Raw genomic sequence first — 13,306 nt, 5'->3', positions numbered from 1 at the left:
TGTCAACATTTGAGCATCTAATTACGGGTAGTCGATATGTGTGTGGGAAATCTCTCCAACAAGCCTCTCAGAGATTTTCGATAGGGTAGCCAAGAGGGCAGATAAAGATAGAGCAGTCTACATCATCTACTTGGACTTTAGCAAAGCCTTTGATAAGGTCCTACATAGTAGGCGAGTGTGGAAAATTAGATCACATGGGTCCAGGCGACACTAACTAATTCGATTAATTGATAGGGTCTTTTAAGAGACTCCTGGATAGTTTCATGGCCCTTAGAAAAGTAGAGGGCTATGGGTAACCCGAGGTAATTTCTAAGGTAAGGACATGTTTGGCAGAGGTTTGTGGGCCAAAGGGCCTGTATTGTGCTGTAGGTTTTCTATGTTTCTATGAGCTGGATGGAAGGAAGATCTGAATCTGAGGGTTATTGTTGGTTATTTTTCAGACTGGAGTTCTGTGACTAGTGACACGCTATGGAGGGTTGATGCACAGGCCTTTGTTGGTTATTATTTATGTAAACAGTTCCGATGTGAACATGGTTAGTAAGTTTGCTGATAATACTAAATGAGGTGGTATGTAGGCAGTAAAGAAGGTTATCAAAAATTACAGGGTGATCTTAATCACTCAAGAAAATGGGCCAAGGGTTGGCAAATAATGTTTAATTCGGATATCCAAAGTTGCATTTTGGGAAATCAAACCCAACAAATGGTGGGGCTTGACAGCGAATGGTGAGATGCTGGAGAATGTTGTCGAACAGGACCCAATGAGTACAAGCAGATATTTCACTCAAAGCAACAACAAAGTTAGACGAAGACATTTGGTTCACTGGTCTTCATCAGTCAGGACATTGAGTTCAGAAGTTGGGATGTTACGTTGGTGTCATACAAGACTTTGGTAGGGCCACATTTGTAGTACAGTGTACAATTCTGGTTACTTTTATAGGAAAGCTGTAATTAAATTGGAAAAACAGCAGATGATTTATGAGGATACAGCCAGGACTGAAGGGATTGAATGAAAGGGAGAAGTTGAGCAGCCTAGGGCTTTATGCTTTAGTAAGTAGGAGACAGAGAATTAACCTTATAAAGGTGTATAAAATTATAACATCATTGGAGGCATAGATAGCGTGAACACACAGTCTTGTTACCCCAGGGAAATGGAGTCAAGGTGAGGGGAGAAAGGTTTAAAATGAACCTGATGACAATTTCTTCAGAGTCTGTATATAGAACGAGTAATCTATATACAGTCCATATCCTTCACAGTCCATATCCAGAACAAGCAATCTGTATACAGTCCTTATACAGTCCATATACAGAACAAGCAATCCTGTCTGTATTTTTCACAATCCGTGTATAGGACAAACAGCCATATGAAGCTTTGGAGACAGGTACGGGAACAACATTTAAGAGACAGAGATAGAAAAGATTCAGAGTGATATGGGCCAAATGTGGGTAAATACCAATGATTAGCTTAGTGGCTTCCTTGGTCGGCATAAACGAGTTGGGCCGAAGGGCCTGATTCTGTCCTGTATGATCAGGTTGACTCTCTGTTTCAGAACGATGCTGAATTTTACCCGTTTTCTTCTTTGTGTTTCGGCTGTGTGTGGTTACGGATGGGTGACGGTACGTCACAGCCCTCTGTAGAGTGAGTGTGAGTGGGGAACGGGAAGTCACCAGCGGGGTAATGGTAACGGCTCGGTGTCATGCTCGGCGTAACACGGTGGGGTATCACAGCTGGGGTAACTCAACACTCCCACTGCATTCACTCTCCAGTTCCTGGTGACCCTGGGCAACGAGCGGGATCAGAATGGCGCAGTGCCCAGCCGCAGACACCAGGACATCACCACATCGATCGGTTACAACACAGGGCGAGGCTATTGATAGATCCAGCCTCCCCCTACCACTGCCGATTGGTTCCATGTTCTGATACGTGTCTGCGGGAACAACCATCCCGAGCCCGTTATTCCCCTTTCAACTTTACTCTCACCCTCACCGATATTCGCTCCCCACTTCACTCCCCCCCATCACCCCCCACCAACCCAGTGAACTACGTCGACTGTTGAATGTTCAAACAAAAGCCAGTGCACTGGAGGATTCCCAACAGTACTGGAACTTGTCCAGAATAGAACGTTGATATTTTCTCTGTCTCAGGGCTGCCTGACCTGATGAGTTTCCCCAGTGCTTCGTAGCGCCGGGTCACAGCATCGGCAGTCCCTTGTGATCTCATAATGTGTTGCTGCTCTGGTCCTATTTCAGGTGAGGATGCGGGTGGAGGGGAAGGGTGCTTAAAGGCAATGTGTGGGATAAGCTTTTTACACGGGGACTGGTGGATGACGGGAATGTGCTGCCTGGGATGGTGGTGAAGGTAGATACGATCGTGGTGTTCTGAGGCTTTATAAGGCATCAGTCAGACCGCACTTGGAGCATAGTGAGAAGTTTTAGGCCCCTTATCTAAGGGAAGATGTGCTGGCACTCCGCAGGGTTCAGAGGAAGCTAAGCCCCTCCTTCCTTTGAGCTGCAAACCCCTGATTTAATCCTAGACTAATCATCGGTCAACTTAAAATGACTAATTAACCTACCAACCGCTACGTCTTTACACTGAGCCGCCGGGGGAAACCCTCGCGGTCATGGGGAAAACATACAAACTTCTTACAGGCAGCGGCAGGAATTGAACCCGGGTTGCTGGTACTGTAAAGCGTTGTGCTACCCCAGTAATCCCAAATGAAAGGAGTGTTTGATGGTTCTGGGCCTGTACTCGCTGGAGTTTGATGGTTCTGGGCCTGTTCTTGCTGGAGTTTGATGGCTCTGGGCCTGTACTCGCTGGAGTTTGAGGGCTCCGGGCCCACTCTCGCTGGAGTTTGATGGTTCTGGGCCTGTACTCGCTGGAGTTTAGGAGAATGAGGGGGATCCTACTGAAACCTATCGAATATTGAAGGGCTTCGATAGAGTGGATGTGTAGAGGACCTTTCCTATAGTGGGGGTCTGGGACCAGAAGGCGCAGCCTCAGAATAGAAGGGTGTCCATTTAGAACAGAAATGAGGAGCAATTTCTTTAGCAAGAGGGTGGTGAATCAGTGGAATTCATCGCCAGGCTATGTCATTGGATATATTCAAAGTGGAAGTTAATCTAGAGTAGTCAAAAATTACGGTGCGGGAGAATGGCATTGAGAGGGATAATAAGTCGGCCATTATGGAATGGCGGAGCAGACTCGATGTGCTAAATGGCCTAATTCTGATCCTATGTTTAATTTTCTATGAAGATTTTTGATAGGCACATGAATGTGCAGAGAACACAGAGGTATGGACCACATGCACAGAGAGATTTTGTTTAATTCAGCTCATTGTTTTGGAGGAAAGGTTAAATCAGATAGTCCAAGAACCATGCAGCCAGAGAATGGGAAATGTGCTATCACCTACTGGGTTACATTTTAGTCAATCAGCATACAGAGACATCCAAACCCCTCTCATCCAGTCAATCAGCTATCCGCCCCCTCCTTTCCGCAGTTGTAATACCGGGCTTTTAAGCGTGCAATGCTTTCTCGGGCAGTCACCATTCCATTCTTCTGTCCGTGCAGAAAATTAAACGCAGCCCCAATGACTCCTCCCCACCATCCCCACACCCGAAGTTGACACTTTGGGTTGTCTGGGAGTTGATCCCCGGCTCCTTCAGCCCAGATCTCAGAGCTACACTGTGCCCGTCGGCTGGTCACCCGAGGTGTCCCTGCTTGCTACAATTGCCATCCCAATGCACACAACGCTCTCCGATTCACTCCCAGTCCCAAATCACAAAGGATACAATACCTTTTCCCTTCACTCACATTACCAAATCCCAATGGACACCATTCCTTCCCTTTCACTCACAGAACCATATCCCAATGGACACGACCCCTTCCCATTCATCCCAGTACTAAATCCCAATGGACAAGATCCCTTCCCATCACTCCCAGTACCAGATCCCAATGGACACGACCCCTTCCCCTTCACTCACAGAACCATATTCCAATGGACACGACCCCTTCCTCTTCACTGACAGTACCATATCCCAACGGACATGACCCCTTCCCCTTCACTCACAGAACCGTATCCCAATGGACACCATTCCTTTCCCTTCACTCACAGAACCATATCCCAATGGACACAACCCCTTCCCCTTCACTCACAGAACCATATCCCAATGGACACCATTCCTTTCCCTTCACTCACAGAACCATATCCCAATGGACACAACCCCTTCCCCTTCACTCACAGAACCATATCCCAATGGACACAACCCCTTCCCCTTCACTTACAGAACCATATCCCAATGGACACAATCCCTTCGCATTCACTCCCAGTACCAAATCTCAATGGACACAATCACTTCCTACTTACTCCCACTTGAGAATGCCATGGGCCCGATCAGGGACATCCCTAACCCTGGCACCTACTGTAGGAGACAACATACAGTGGGTGTCTATTGCGCCAACATAATCTTGTCTCTTTTCTTCTGACTATGATATCTCCTATTACTGCTGCAGTTCTCTTCACCTCTCTGCTCTTCTGAACCATAGCACCAGATACCCGGTTACTGCAGCTCCCCACTAACAGCACCCCTACCCAATCACTCCCAGTACCAGATCACAAGGGACAGAATTCCCTCCCATCCATTCCTACTGCAACAAATCCCAATGGACAGAATCCCTTCCCATTCAATTCCACTGCATCAAATCCCAATGGACAGAATCTCTCCCTATTCACTCCTACTGCAACAAATTTCAATGGACAGAATCCCTTCCCATTCAATCCCACTGCATCAAATCCCAATGGACAGAATCCCTTCCCACTCAATCCCACTGAATCAAATCCCAATGGACAGAATCTCTCCCTATTCACTCCTACTGCAATAAATTTCAATGGACATGAGCCCATACAATTCACACCCCTGTACCAAACCACAATGGACGTGGTAACTTCCAATCAATCCCAATGGAAACTATTCCTACCACTTCACACACACTGTTCTAGATCTGAAAGGACACGATCTTTTCTCTTTCACTCCCACTGTACCAAATCCAAATGGACATGTTCCCTCCCCATTCACTTCCAGTACCAGATCCCATTGTACACGATCTCTTCCCTTTCACACCACTGTATCATATCTCAATGGACAGGATACTTTCCCAATTATTCCCACTGCACCGATTCTCAATAGATTCGATCCATTACTTGTCTCTCCCTCTGCACCAGATCCCATTGTACACAATCCCTCCCCATTCACTTTCAGTACCAGATCCCATTGAACATAATCCCTTTTCATTCACTTTCAGTACCAGATCCCATTGTAAATATCCCTCCCCATTCACTTTCAGTTCCAGATCCATTGTAAATATCCCTCCCCATTCACTTCTAGTACCAGATCCCATTGTACACGATCCCTTCGCTTTCACACCACTGTACCATATTCCAACGGACAGGATACTTTCTCAATCATTCCCACTGCCTGTGATACTTTCCCAATCATTCCCACTGATCCATTACCTGTCTCTCCCTCTGCACCAGATCCGAATGGACACAATCCTTCCCCATTCACTTTCGGTACCAGATCCATTGTAAATATCCCTTCTCATTCACTTTCAGTACCAGATCCCATTGTACACAATCCCTCCCCATTCACTTTCAGTACCAGATCCCATTGTACACAATCCCTCCCCATTCACTTTCAGTTCCAGATCCCATTGTAAATATCCCTCCCCATTCACTTTCAGTACCAGATCCCATTGTACACAATCCCTTCTCATTTACTTTCAGTACCAGATCCCCCTGTACTCATCCCTCCCCATTCACTTTCAGTACCAGATCCCATTGAACACATCCCTCCCCATTCACTTTCAGTACCAGATCCCATTGTACACATCCCTCCCCATTCACTTTCAGTACCAGATCCCATTGTACACAATCACTTCTCATTCACTTTCAGTACCAGATCCATTGTAAATATCCCTTCTCATTCACTTTCAGTTCCAGATCCATTGTAAATATCCCTCCCCATTCACTTTCAGTACCAGATCCCATTGAACACAAACTCTTCTCATTCTTTTTAAGTACCAGATCCCATTGAACACAATCCCTCCCCATTCACTTTCAGTACCAGATCCCATTGTACATGATCCCTTTCCATTCACTCTCGATGCATTTTGGCACTGGCCTCTGTGACCATGTTGCTGGTATATAGGGCCCCATTGGGTGCAGGGGCAGGGCTGTTCACTATGTCTCTCAGTCCAAAATGCCCTTTGACATCACAGTACACCGTGCTCAACGTTCAGTCACCAGGAACAGCCTACCTTTTAATGAGGCACATTTACATGTAGATGAGATCCATGCAAATTAATGATTAATATTTCATTCTTAATGGAACTACAATTGTATTTAATTTCATGAAGATTAGACTGAATGTTTTTACTGATGAAGAAGTGTAAATAAGCCACTATTATCACACACTAGCAATTTGCACAGATGAGGATTTTACCTGGCTGATGCCCTTTGCTTTGAACACAAGAACACAGGAGACAGGAGCAGGAGTATTGTACTGTAATGGCTGATCAATGCTAGCTTCAGCTCCTCTACTGAGCCCATTCTGCACTATCATCCCATTCCTTTACCTGTCAGCTATTCAACCATCTCCAATGTTTCAAGATATCAAAATTGTTTACTGTAATTTCCTGTATAAAAATGTAAAGGAAAACAAAATAATTGTTACTCCTGATCCAATACAGTACAAAAAATGTAAAAAAGATCACAATGATCATAATGAAAACAATAAATATAAATACATAAGACAGCATAGATTGATTGTATGTCTATAAAATGACACAAAGCTGTACATACGGTGACTGACAGGAAATAATAATAATGGTGGGTCAGTGGGTGGAGGTGTTGATCAGCCTTATTGCTTGGGGAAAGTAACTGGTTTTGAGGCTGGTGGTCCTGGTGTGGATGCTACGTAGTCTCCTCCCTGATGGAATGGGACAGACAGTCCATGATCCCACCCACCCTTCATGACGTTCTCGGCCCTCTTCTGGCACCTCGCTGTGTAAAGCAACCCCACAAAATGCTGGAGAAGCTTTGCGGGTCGGGCATCGTCCATGGAGATGAATAAGCAGTCAATATTTTGATCTGAGACTCTTCAGGACTGTAAAGGGGAAGATGCCAAAATAAAATGGTGGGGAAGGGAAGGTGATAGGTGAAGTCAGGTGGGTAGGAAAGGCAAAGGGTTGCACTTGAATGGATCTGAACTGTTCGACAAAACGTTCCTCTGATTTTTGTCGTGTCTCATCGGGAGGTCATATTGGGAGCACTGGCTACAGTAGACGGCCCTAACAGATTCACTGCATAACCTTGAGATTGTGCAGTGAAGTCACCGCTGACAATTCCTAATCAGCGTCTGAGGGATATTCCACAATCCCTGGCTAGCACACACGTAACACATTCCCAAGAGCATGTGTATCCAGGTATCCATACATGTGTGTGTCCAGGGGGCAGTGATGCACGTGTAATTTTCCACACTGGTGGGTATAAATGCTGACTGCTGTGAGAGGGAGGGACAGAATGTGGTGTTAGGGTGGTGTAACTGGGAGATGGGTCTGAAACTTGCCGCAGGGAGACTGAGAACCTGACTGTGCTGGAAATGTGGACCAGGAAGTCGAACCCCTTGGTGCCAAGTCCAGGAGGATGAAATGTGTCCTGGGAAATTGGAACGGCTACCCCTATCCCAATCCCTGAGTACATCCCATCTGTCCACTGGCCAGCAGGAGTCACCTGGGGGGGGGGGGGCGGTGTGGTCTGTAGAGTATAAAAGGGAGGATGGACCTTCAGTTTCTCCAGGCCATCTCGACTGATGCCATCAGGTCAACAGTGCCAAGGGGACCTGCCCCACACACCCACCTGCTTTCCCCAACTGTCCGTCAGCTCTTCACACAGTGCACTGATTGAACTGTGCAGTGTGCAGATATTTTGCAACTCCCTCTCACCCATCAACTCTCCCAAGGACATGCACACGGGGGGCCGTGGACGTTTCAGGTGGTGGACGTGGGCCAACCCAGCAGGTGAGGTAGGGGGAGGCACAGTAGCATAGTGGTTAGCACAACACTTCACAGGGTTCGATTCCCGCCACTGTCTGTAAGCAGTTTTTACGTCCGCCCTCCGCCCTGACACTGTGTGGACTTCCACCCACGTTCCAAAGGCAGATGGGTTAGTGAGTTGTGTGTATGCTGTGTTGACACCAGGAGCAGGCGACACTTGTAGGCTGCTCCTAGCACATCCTCAGACTGTGTTGTAAATGGTGCATTTGACCAAGTGCTTCAACAAATAAGCTAATCTTTAAAACCCCACCTCCTCCCAACATCCAACACAGGATATTCTCCTGTGAGATCCTTTGCACAAAAGATTAGCCTTATTATATTGAGACATGCCGTGAAACACGTTGTTTGCAGTCCAAGGATGTGCTGGGGGCAGGCCACAAGTGTTGACATGCTTCCAGCAATAATATAACATGTCCAGAAAACATCAACACTAACCCGTATGTGAGGAGAGCAGAGCACCCAGAGGAAACCCACACGGTCACATAGAGACTCCTTGGCGTAGTGGGAACCGAACCCCTTTCGCCCTGTTGTAATAGTGTTATGCCAACCGTGCCACCCCTGCCTGTTGTAATAGTGTTATGCCAACCGTGCCACCCCTGCCTGTTGTAATAGTGTTATGCCAACCGTGCCACCCCTGCCTGTTGTAATAGTGTTATGCCAACCGTGCCACCCCTGCCTGTTGTAATAGTGTTATGCCAACTGTGCCACCCCTGCCTGTTGTAATAGTGTTATGCCAACCGTGCCACCCCTGCCTGTTGTAATAGTGTTATGCCAACCGTGCCACCCCTGCCTGTTGTAATAGTGTTATGCCAACCGTGCCACCCCTGCCTGTTGTAATGGTGTTATGCCAACCGTGCCACCCCTGCCACAAACAACTTCAGCTTTGGGTTTAAACAAAGATGAGAGTGAGAGGCAGTGATGTTGCCAGGCGGGAAGAGTTGGCGCGGGGATACTCCGCACTGCACTCTGACATACACACTCCCACTGAGCTGCTGCACGCACACTCCACTGGCTTGACAGGAATGACTGCTCCAATCAAAACAACTGATTACTTTAATTAGTGTTGACAGTGAAATCACTTCCACTCAAACCACAACCAGCAATCTACAAATTAAAAGCCTGCAATTAAGCCAATTAATTTAACAATTACTGTGCAGGTAGTACGGAGCAGTGACAGATGGGGGGGAATCCAGAGTTGCCTGGGTCTCACTCCTGCCACTTCCCCTCTCCCCCTGTGAAGAGCTCTCTCACTGTGCTCACTGCATGAGTGATTGCACAGAGAGTCCAAAAAGGCTGTCACCATGAGCCCAGTGTGATCCACACACTCACAATCACACAGCACACACACGCACACTCACACATACACACACTGTCACACACACGTACTCTGCACACAGATGCAGACTGCATCTTGTTTGCATGTGTGTGGGAGTCATGCTGGGCCGGTGGTGACTGAGCCCCACACACATATTGCACACTCACTACAAATACACACTGTAAACACACCAAATACACAGTCACATACTTACACACACCACATACTTGGACATAGTGACATTTACACACACACAGACACACTCTAACCGCACACTAACACACAGACACACACTACCCCACACAGACACAGACTAACACACACAGAGACATGCTAAGCACACACTAACCCACACAGACACACACTGACATATATAGATGTCTGTGTACACACACATCTCGTCCAATACCAGTACCCCATCACACAATTCTACTGACTCCTGGTGTCATCCACTCCCTCTGGTGTTCCACCCTGACACTCTCCTCCTCTTCATTCTCTGTCCCCTGAATTCTGAATTCTTTGTCTCCAACTCTGAATGGCCAATAGTCTTACAAATTAAATGTTTTTCTTCAACAATACCAGCTGACCTGCCAAGGATCCCCAACGTTTGTAGATTTGACTTCTCATTACTAGTCTGGTCCCCAGGCAGTAATCTTCTTTGGAGCACATCCTCTGTATCACTGAAAGTACATCTTAGCTTTTCGTAGTGAGTAATCCCTGTTTGTTCATCCTCTCCTCACCCTTCAAGTTCAAGTTTACTGTCATTTAACTGTATACAGGTACACAGCCAAACGAAACTATGTTCCTCCAGACCAAGGTGCACAACACAGTGCATGGAACTCACACACAGAACATAGAGTAATATGGGGTGACAGAGAGGTGTTACACCCATGGTACAGGACACAGGAAACTGGGTGACAGTCAGGAAGGGGAAAGGGGTTAAGGAGTCAGTACAGAGTACCCCTGTAGACATCCCCCTCAACATCAGGTATATCATTTTGGATACTGCCGGGGGATGACCTGTCAGAGAAATTTGGGTCTCTGGCACTGTCTGCCTCTGACTCAGAAGGGAATGGGGAGAAGAGGTACACAGAGGTGAAAGGGAATTTATTAGTTAGAGGATTGGACAGGAGGTTCTGTGGGAGAGAACAAGATTCCCGAATGATACGTTGCCTCCCGGGTGCTAGGGTCCAGAATATCTTGGATCGAGTCCTCAGCATCCTTAAGTGGGAGGACAAACAGCCTGAAGTCGTGGTCCATGTAGGTACCAATGGCATGGGTAGGACGAGTGACGAGGTTCTGCATAGAGAGTTCAGGGAGTTAGGTGCTGAGCTGAAGGACAGAATCTCCAGGATTGTGATCTCAGGATTGCTACCTGTGCCACGTACTAGTGAGGCCAAAACTAGGGAGATTACACAGTTTAATATGTGGCTAAGGTGTAGGAGGGAGCACATAAGGTTTTTAGATCATTGGGCTCTCTTCCAGGGAAGGTGGGACCTGTACAGAGGGACAGTTTGCACCTGAACTGGAGGGGGACTACTATCCTAGTGGGAAGTTTTGTTAATGCTGCACAGTGTGGTTTAAACTAGAGTTGCAGGGGGATGGGAACCAGAATGCCAGAAAGTTAGAGGGGAGGTTATAGAGGCAGATGTTGGTAAGACCTCAGACAAAGTTAGGAATCAAAAGGTTGAGCATGGTGCAACTAGTGTCCTGAGCTGTGTATATTTCAATGCAAGAAGTATCGTAGGAAAGACAAATGATAGTGCTGAAGATGAGGTAGCTGGTTTACAATAGGAGCGATTGTGTTGTGAGGAGAGGCTGTTGATGGGGCGAAATTGCAATCGATATGATGAGTTGCAACGTAAAAGGCGAACAAGATCAAAAAGGGTGAATGCAGAACTGAGGGTGTTGTATTTGAATGCACACAGTATACAGAATAAGGTAGATGAACTTGCAGCACAGTTACAGATTGGCAGGTATGATGTTGTGGGCATCACTGAATCAAGGCTGAAAGAAGATTATAGCTGGGAGTTTCATGTCCAAGGACACACATTGTATTGCAAGGATAGGCAGGATGGCAGAGGGGGCGGCATTGCTCTGTTGGTAAAAAATGAAATCAAATCATTAGAAAGAGGTGACATGGGGTCGGAAGATGTTGAATCATTGTAGAGAGAGCTGAGGAACTGCAAGGGTAAAAAGACCCTGATGGGAGTTGTATACAGATCCCCAAACAGTAGTAATGATATGGTCTACAAATTACAATGGAGATAGAAAATGCATGCCAAAAGAGCAATGATACAATAGTCATGGGGAAATTCAATATGCAGGTAGATTGGGAAAATCAGGTTGGAGCTGGATTACAGGAGGGGTAATTTCTAGGGTGCCTGTGATATGAGTTTTTAGAGCAGCTTGTGGTTAAGCTCACCAGGGGATCAGTTATTCTGGACTGGGTGTTGTGCAATGAACCGGAATTGATTAGAGAGCTTAAGGTCAAAAAAACCCCAAGGGGCAAGTGATCATAATATGACTGAATTCGCCCTGAATTTAAGAAGGAGAAGCTAAGTCAGATGTATCAGTATTACAGTGGGGTAAGGGGTATTACAGAGGCACGAGAGAGGAGTTGGCCAGAATTGATTGGAAAAGAACACTGCCAGGGATGATGGAAGAGCAGCAATGGCTGGAATTTCTGAAAGCAATTGAGAAGGCACTAAAAAGGTCATTAAGAACGTAAATCCTATCGAAGGGTCTTGGCCCAAAACAGCAACTGTACATGTTTCCATAGATACTGCCTGGCCTGCTGAGTTCTTTCAGCATTTTGTGTGTGTTGATTAAGAAGGTAAAGATGGGATTCAAAAATAAACTCCCTACATATAAAGAGGATACCAAAAGTTTCTTCAGATACATAGAGTGTAAAAAGGAGCAGAGTGGATATCTGACTGCTGGAAAATGATGCTGGAGGTGTAGTAATGGGCAACAAGGAAACAGCGGATGAGCTGAATAAGTATTTTGCAACAGTCTTCACTGTGGAAGACACTAGCAATATGGTGGAAGTTCCAAGTGTCGGGGGACATGAAAGGTGTGAAGTTACCATACCCAGAGAGAAGGCTCCTGGGAAACTGAAAAGTCTGAAGGTAGATAAATCACCTGGACCAGATGGTGTACACCCCAGGGTTCTGAAAGAGGTGGCTGAAGAGATCGTGGAGGCATTAGTAATGATCTTTTAAGAATCACTAGATCCTGGAATGGTTCCGGAAGACTGAAAAATTGCAAATGTCACTCCACTCTTCAAGAAGGGGGAGAGGCAGAAGAAATAAATCTATAGGCCTGTTAGTCTGACCGCAGTGATTGGGAAGAAGTTGGAGTCGATTATTAAGGATGAGGTCTCAGGGTACTTGGAGGCACATGATAAAATAGACCGTAGTCAGCATGGTTTCCTCAAGGGAAAATCTTGCCTGATAAATCTGTTGGAATTCTTTAAAGAAATAACAAACAGGATGAACAAAGGCGAATCGGTTGATGTTGTGTACTTGGATTTTCAGACGGCCTTTGACAAGGTGCCATACATGAAGTTGCTTAACAAATACAAGCCCATGGTATTACAGGAAAGATTCTAGCTTGGCTAAAGTGGTGGTTGATTGGCAGGAGGCAAAGAGTAGGACTAAGGAGGGCCCATTCAGTTGGCTGCTGGTGACTAGTGGTGTTCCACAGGGGTCTGTGTTGGGATTGATCCCTTCTTACATTAATAATAAATAAAGGCATCCGTTAGTCTTGCAAGACCAAGGACCTACGCCTGGAAAGTCTTCACTCTCCAGGGCGCAGGCCTGGGCAAGGTTGTATGGAAGACCAGCAGTTGCCCATGCTGCAAGTCTCCCCTCTCCATGATA

At 46.4% G+C, this 13,306-nt stretch overlaps 1 protein-coding gene across 3 annotated transcripts in view; it reads right to left on the bottom strand.

The window, feature by feature from the left end:
- Window positions 1–13,306, bottom strand: part of LOC134358613 (leucine-rich repeat and immunoglobulin-like domain-containing nogo receptor-interacting protein 1) — a 452,689-nt gene that overhangs the window by 6,411 nt on the left and 432,972 nt on the right. The gene's annotated exons all lie outside the window — the stretch shown is intronic.

This window comes from Mobula hypostoma, chromosome 18 (genome assembly GCF_963921235.1).
Source record: "Mobula hypostoma chromosome 18, sMobHyp1.1, whole genome shotgun sequence".
NCBI lineage: Eukaryota > Metazoa > Chordata > Chondrichthyes > Myliobatiformes > Myliobatidae > Mobula > Mobula hypostoma.
Note: the sequence above shows the minus strand (reverse complement) of the source record. Positions and strands in the feature narration are given on the sequence as shown.